A 6,000-nucleotide genomic window follows, 5' to 3' on the forward strand; every position below is an offset into this window, starting at 1 on the left:
ACAGCTGGTGCTTAAAGCTAGTGAGGGAGATAAGTGTTTCCAGTTTCAGAGATTTTTGTAGTTCGTTCCAGTCATTGGCAGCAGAGAACTGGAAGGAGAGGCGGCCAAAGGAAGAATTTGTTTTGGGGGTGACCAGAGAGATATACCTGCTGGAGCGCGTGCTACAGGTAGGTGCTGCTATGGTGACCAGCGAGCTGAGATAAGGGGGGACTTTACCTAGCAGGGTCTTGTAGATGACCTGGAGCCAGTGGGTTTGGCGACGAGTATGAAGCGAGGGCCAGCCAACGAGAGTGTACAGGTCGCAGTGGTGGGTAGTATATGGGGCTTTGGTGACAAAACGGATGGCACTGTGATAGACTGCATCCAATTTATTGAGTAGGGTTTTGGAGGCTATTTTGTAAATGACATCACCGAAGTCGAGGATTGGTAGGATGGTCAGTTTTACAAGGGTATGTTTGGCAGCATGAGTGAAGGATGCTTTGTTGCGGAATAGGAAGCCAATTCTAGATTTAACTTTGGATTGGAGATGTTTGATGTGAGTCTGGAAGGAGAGTTTACAGTCTAACCAGACACCTAGGTATTTGTAGTTGTCCACATATTCTAAGTCAGAGCCGTCCAGAGTAGTGATGTTGGACAGGCGGGCAGGTGCAGGCAGCGATCGGTTGAAGAGCATGCATTTAGTTTTACTTGTATTTAAGAGCAAATGGAGGCCACGGAAGGAGAGTTGTATGGCATTGAAGCTCGCCTGGAGGGTTGTTAACACAGTGTCAAAAGAAGGGCCAGAAGTATACAGAATAGTGTCGTCTGCGTAGAGATGGATCAGAGAATCACCAGCAGCAAGAGCGACATCATTGATGTATACAGAGAAGAGAGTCGGTCCAAGAATTGAACCCTGTGGCACCCCCATAGAGACTGCCAGAGGCCCGGACAACAGACCCTCCGATTTGACACACTGAACTCGATCAGAGAAGTAGTTGGTGAACCAGGCGAGGCAATCATTAGAGAAACCAAGGCTGTCGAGTCTGCCGATGAGGATGTGGTGATTGACAGAGTCAAAAGCCTTGGCCAGGTCAATGAATACGGCTGCACAGTATTGTTTCCTATCGATGGCGGTTAAGATATCGTTTATGACCTTGAGCGTGGCTGAGGTGCACCCATGACCAGCTCTGAAACCAGATTGCATAGCGGAGAAGGTATGGTGGGATTCGAAATGGTCGGTAATCTGTTTGTTGACTTGGCTTTCGAAGACCTTAGAAAGGCAGGGTAGGATAGATATAGGTCTGTAGCTGTTAGGGTCAAGAGTGTCCCCCCCTTTGAAGAGGGGGATAACCGCAGCTGCTTTCCAATCTTTGGGAATCTCAGACGACACAAAAGAGAGGTTGAAAAGGCTAGTAATAGGGGTGGCAACAATTTCAGCAGATAGTTTTAGAAAGAAAGGGTCCAGATTATCTAGCCCGGCTGATTTGTAAGGGTCCAGATTTTGCAGCTCTTTCAGAACATCAGCTGACTGTATTTGGGAGAAAGAGAAATGGGGAAGGCTTGGGCGAGTAGCAGAGGGGAGGGCAGTGCTGTTGACCGGGGTAGGGGTAGCCAGGTGGTAAGCATGGCCAGCTGTAGAAAAATGCTTATTGAAATTCTCAATTATAGTGGATTTGTCGGTGGTGACAGTGTTTCCTATCTTCAGTGCAGTTGGAAGCTGGGAGGAGGTGTTCTTATTCTCCATGGACTTTACAGTGTCCCAGAACTTTTTTGAATTTGTGTTGCAGGAAGCAAATTTCTGCTTGAAAAAGCTAGCCTTGGCTTTTCTAACTGCCTGTGTATATTGGTTTCTAGCTTCCCTGAAAAGTTGCATATCACGGGGGCTGTTCGATGCTAATGCAGAACGCCATAGGATGTTTTTCTGTTGGTTAAGGGCAGTCAGGTCAGGAGAGAACCAAGGGCTATATCTGTTCCTGGTTCTAAATTTCTTGAATGGGGCATGCTTATTCAAGATGGTGAGGAAGGCATTTAAAAAAAATATCCAGGCATCCTCTACTGACGGGATGAGATCAATATCCTTCCAGGATACCTCGGCCAGGTCGATTAGAAAGGCCTGCTCGCTGAAGTGTTTCAGGGAGCGTTTGACAGTGATGAGTGGAGGTCGTTTGACCGCTGACACATTACGGATGCAGGCAATGAGGCAGTGATCGCTGAGATCTTGGTTGAACACAGCAGAGGTGTATTTGGAGGGCAAGTTGGTTAGGATGATATCTATGAGGGTACCCGTGTTTACGGAATTGGGGTGGTACCTGGTAGGTTCATTGATAATTTGTGTGAGATTGAGGGCATCAAGCTTAGATTGTAGGATGGCTGGGGTGTTAAGCATGTTCCAATTTAGGTCGCCTAGCAGCACGAGCTCTGAAGATAGATGGGGGGCAATCAGTTCACATATGGTGTCCAGAGCACAGCTGGCGGCAGAGGGTGGTCTATAGCAGGCGGCAACGGTGAGAGACTTGTTTTTAGAGAGGTGGATTTTTAAAAGTAGAAGTTCAAATTGTTTGGGAACAGACCTGGATAGTAAATACATACAGTGTCTTCAGAAAGTATTCACATACTGACTTTTTCCACATTTTGTCGTGTTACAAAGTTGGATTAAAATTCATTTAATTGTAATTTGTTGTCAACGATGTACAAAAAATAAACTGTAATGTCAAAGTAGAAGAAATAATGGGAAAAAAACACTAATATATCTTGATTAGATAAGTATTCAACCCCCTTTGTCAATACATGTTAGAATCGCATTTGGCAGTGATTACAGATGTGAGTCATTCTGTGTCGGTCTCTAAGAGCTGTCCACACCTGGATTGTACAATATTTGCATTAGTATTCAAGCTCTGTCAAGTTGGTTGTTGATCATTACTAGACGGCCATTTTCAAGTCTTGCCATAGATTTTCAATCCGATTTAAGTAAAAACTGTAACTAGGCCACTCAGTAACATTCAATGTTGTCTTGGTAAGCAACTCTAGTGTATATTTGGCCTTGCGTTTTAGGTTATTGCTGAAAGGTGAATTTTGTCTCCCAGTGTCTGCTGGAAAGCAGACTGAACCATGTTTTCCTCTAGGATTTGGCCTGTGCTTCGCTCTATTATGTTTATTTTTATCCTCAAAAACCCCCTAGTCATTGCCGATGACAAGGATGCGCATAACATTTGCCCCAAACGTAACACTTTGTATTCAGGACAAAAAGTTAATTTCTTTGCAACAGTTGCAGTACTTTAGTGCCTTATTGCAAAGCTTGTCTTGGAATATTTATTGCTCGACTGAGGGACCTTAGATGTAATTGTATGTGTGGAGTACAGAGATGGGGTAGTCATTTAGTCCATGCAACTTACAGTATGTGACTTGTTAAGCACATTTTTACTCCTGAACATATTTAGGCTTGCTATAATACAAGGGTTGAATACTTATTGACTCAAGACATTTCAGCTATTCATTTTTAATTAATTTGTAAACATTTCTAAAAACATAATTCCACTTTGACATTATGGCATGTGTTGATGGGCTCCTGAGTGGCGCAGCGGTCTAAGGCACTGCATCTTAGCGCTAGAAGCGTCACTACAGTCCCTGAATCACATCCGGCCGTGATTGGGAATCGCATCGGCGGCGCACAATTGGCCCAACGTCGTCCGGGTTTGGCCGGGGTAGGCTGTCATTGTAAATAAAAATGTGTTCTTAACTGACTTGCCCAGTTAAGTAAAGGTAAAATAAAAAAATAATTCAGTAACAAAAAATCTCAATTTAATCCACTTTAAATTCAGACTGTAACACAACAAAATGTGGAAAAAGTCAAGGGGTGTGAATACTTTCTAAAGGCACTATAGATTTCTGAAATCTGTGTGTCTAATCATAGTGCAGAATTCAATCAATTCATCCAGAGAGTTATCCCACAACTAATGTATAACTGTATACACCAAGATAGATTTGACACATGCTCGACTGTAACTCTACTGTAGCTATCTAGTAAAAAATCCAAAAGAGCCCTCACATTTTCAAAAATACTGTATCTATTCTATTCACGTATGAGTCAAGATGTTGCTCTTTTGTTCCTTTCCTTAGTGCATGATTCACATACCAATGCTTAGCTCAGTCCACGCAACTTTTTATAATGTGGCCAGATGCATTTGTAGAAACCAAAACATCACTGAGATTGTACTTGCTCTTATAAAGGCAAACAGAAATTATACATGAAATGAAACAGCAGTACATGTCCACCAAGAGCACCAGAAAGAGAGTCATAAATACCCTCTGTCCCTTGCTGTCCTGTTGCTCTTATAGAAATGTGTCAGTCAGTCATTTCAGTCCCTGATAAGACAGACAGACATGTCCCAGACAGCACCACAGCATGCATACTAACAAGGCCATACTTACCTTTCTGGAGGAGCTAGTGGTGTCTATCTTCAGCTGGCTAGTGGCTATGAGAACAGACATGGTGACTGTGGAGCGTTGTGTCTTTCACTCTCAGTCTCACTCTCACACAGACACACACGACGTCTGGCTTCACAGTCCCAGTCGCACCTTCTCCTCTGAAGTTGGGGAGAAGGCAGGGGTGTTTTAGAAGTCCACTTCAGGAGGGGAGAGTGAGACCTGGGGTACTGCAGCCTGGCTAGAAAGACTCTCCCCTTGCAGGGGGAATCAGTCACACACACCTACTCTCACATACACTCCATCGTCTCTTCTACAAGGAGGGGTGGCTGGAATTCCTCCGCACAGACTGCTGCTCCAAACGCTTCTCATCTCTCTCCTCCTCCTCTCTCACTTACTCACAGTCTCACCCACACACTCAAACGCTCCGTCACTCCAGTCTGTCCCCTTATAAGCCACCCCTTACTCTAAGGACTTTCCCTGAAAAGTTGGGGAGTGGTTCAAAGAAATTTCAGAATGTTCACAAATTGATATGCATTACGCTGATTACCCATCAGTAAGACAAGTGCCTGCCATGCATTTGTGTGCATGAATGGGTATGTGGCTTTAGCAGTGTGAGAATGTGAGCCCTGTGTAGACATGCATGCACGCACATACTCTACGTGCAACAAGTTGCATGAGTGTGTACCAGTGGCGGTCAGTGCCAATTTTTTTTTTCATGACCATGGCCTTATTTCTTTACAGCATATTGGATGACTCTCATTCATATTCTATTCACCCAGTTCAATGTAACATTGATAGATTTAGGCTACTACATGATACTCACATCTTTCCTGTACCCATCATGAGGTTAATACAGCCTAGCCTATGATGAAAGTTTACAACATAAGTGCACACAGGTCGAGAGACAAATTTGAGGTGTAATAACCCCTTGCACAGTCTTGCCTGCATCTAGCTGATATAGGGTGCAATCATTAGTCCAACAGTTGCAAACGAGAGTTTCTATTGGACAAATTCAGGTATGTTTATCCCCGTTTTGTTCCGTTTATGTCACGACTTCCAACGAAGGTGGCTCCTCTTCCTGTTCGGGCGGCGCTCGGCGGTCGTCGTCACCGGTTGTCACGCCCTGACTTTAGTTATATTTGTTTTCTTTATTATTTGGTTAGGTCAGGGTGTGACAAGGGTGGTTTGTTTAGTTTTTGTATTGTCTAGGGGGTTTTGTCTTGTCTAGGGTTTTTGGTTATCTATGGGGTTTTTGAATTGTCTAGGGGTATGTAGGTTTATGGTGGCCTGAATGGGTTCCCAATCAGAGACAGCTGTTTATCGTTGTCTCTGATTGGGGAGCCTATTTAGGTTGCCATTTTCCATGTTGGTTTTGTGGGTAGTTGTCCATGTTTAGTTCACTGGATGCACTACGTTGGCGTCACGTGTCGTTTGGATATTTATTTGATTTGTTGGCGACATCGTTAAATAAAGAAGTATGTATGCTCAAAACGCTGCGCCTTGGTCCACTCCTTTAAACGGCCGTGACACCGGTCTACTAGCTGCCACCGAATCCCTTTTTCTGTTGGTCATGTCTTTATTGGTTTCACCTGTTTC

This window comes from Salvelinus alpinus, chromosome 30 (assembly GCF_045679555.1).
Source record: "Salvelinus alpinus chromosome 30, SLU_Salpinus.1, whole genome shotgun sequence".
Lineage (NCBI taxonomy): Eukaryota > Metazoa > Chordata > Actinopteri > Salmoniformes > Salmonidae > Salvelinus > Salvelinus alpinus.